Raw genomic sequence first — 2,033 nt, 5'->3', positions numbered from 1 at the left:
AAAACATCCTTAAATTTATATTAAACCAGAAATGTTTTACCATTAATGCATTAATATCTTTCATTACCAAATACTGGAAAAAAAAAACCAAATTACTTCTACAGGAGCCTCATCCTGGCAATGTTAGCTCACAGCAGGCTGACACTACTTGGCTCACATGTCAAACACAATGGGAAGCAGATCCATGCTGGTGTTGAATACAATCTTGTCCTAGCACTACTCAAAAGTCAAGGCTCACCTAGGATTACATTTAATAAAAAAGCAAAGTGCATACAGAGATTACAACAATTTTAAAGACAAAAAAAAATGGTCCTATTGTGTGGTCCCAACAATAAACTCAAAAGTCTATGACAAGTAGGGGCTCCGATGAGCTGTTTATAAATACTTTAGATTAGGTACAATTATACTGAAAGTCAAGTTCATCTGAAATCTTCAAAAAAATGTTCCTGTTAATCCTCAAATGGTGCTTGTTATAGTTTAACATTTCTGTTAAATGCATGCATTGAATTACTTGTTATCCAAGCGTAGCAGCTGCTCCTTACCATTTATTGTTAAGGACTTTAACTGGCCCTCTCTTCAACTTCTACTCTTTCTTGATCATTCTCGACAATTCTTTTTGTAGTGATTTTTCTCCCATTTACTATTTTGGTAGAAGTTGATATAGATTTGAAGTTACCCATCCCGCTGCCACCAAATGATGTAGAAGAGAATGAAATAAGGCCACCGTGACCTAGTGACCCAAATGAAGTAAATCCTGTATCAAATGCAGAAAATGCACCTCCAAATGATGGAAATCCACTGAAAGCGGAGAAAAACGAGCCTGCACCTGGGTTTCTGCTTCCTCGGGGACCTCTTTGGTTCCCAAAAAAGTCTTCAAATGGGTCTTCAAAGAAGTCAAAGGAAAATGGGTCCCTTCCACCAAAAAAATTCCCTGAAGACATCATCTGGGTTCCGGAATATGAAGCCAAACTCAAATGGACTGTCAAAATGACTTTTACCTCCACCTCCACCATTTAAGCCTTCTTTGTCATATTTGTCATAGATGTCCTGTTTTTTAGCATCTGATAACACCTCTTATGCCTCAGCTACTTGTTTGAATTTTCTCTCTGCTTCTTCTTTATTCTCAGGATTTTTATCTGATGCCACTTTAGTGCAAGTTTCCGATATGCCTTTTTGATATTCTCTGGTGAGGCATGTCTCTGCATGCCTAGAACTTCATAGTAATCCACCATGTTTTAACAGATGATTGTTGGAACAAGTCTGAGAACACGGCGGACGGGATGGGGCGGGCGGACAGGTGCTCACGGTGCGGCACGGCTGCACTGGTCTCCAATTGTTATACACATATTTTATAACTTTTTATTTCTATTTTTGGTACTAGCAATTGAACCCAGGGGAGTTCTACCACTGAGCTATATCCCAGCCTTTTTTGATTTTGAGACAGGGTCTTGCTAATTTGCTGAGGCTGGCCTCCAACTTGTGGTCCTCCTGCCTCAGCATTCTGAGTAGCTGGGATTACAGTTGTGCAATACCACAATCAATTATCACATTTTTTAAAAAAATAAGATTTGGTATAGGTTCATTCTTTCCATTTGGATATATCTCTTTAGTCACTCTTAGGCTAAAACAATGTGCTTATCTTTTTTTCTTTGTTTTTTGGTGAGGTGGGTCAATTGAATCTAGGTTTTCACACATGTTGGGAAAGTTGGTCTACATCCCCCAGCCTTTTTTATTTTTTATAACTTTATTTTATTTATTTATGTGGTGCTGAGGACCCAACCCAGTGCCCCAGGCAGGTATTCTATAACTGAGCCACAATCTCAGCCCCTATTTTTTATTTTGAGACATGGTCTTGCTCAGTTGCCCAGGCTGGTCCCAAATTTGCCATCATCCTCCCTCAGCCTCCTGAATATCCAGGGTTACAGGTGTGCATCACCATGCTCAGCTAGTATGTTCACTTTAAAGATGCTGACTTTTTATGGGGGGGGTTCTTTTTAATTATACAAGATGTTCATTTTTTTTTTTTTTTTTTT

At 38.8% G+C, this 2,033-nt stretch overlaps 1 pseudogene; it reads right to left on the bottom strand.

Moving 5' to 3' along the window:
* Positions 1 to 234: 234 nt before the first annotated feature.
* Positions 235 to 1,325, bottom strand: LOC107144334 (annotated as a pseudogene).
* Between the last annotated feature and the right edge of the window lie 708 nt (positions 1,326 to 2,033).

The sequence above is a fragment of the Marmota marmota genome, unplaced genomic scaffold, assembly GCF_001458135.2.
Source record: "Marmota marmota marmota unplaced genomic scaffold, marMar, whole genome shotgun sequence".
NCBI lineage: Eukaryota > Metazoa > Chordata > Mammalia > Rodentia > Sciuridae > Marmota > Marmota marmota.
Note: the sequence above shows the minus strand (reverse complement) of the source record. Positions and strands in the feature narration are given on the sequence as shown.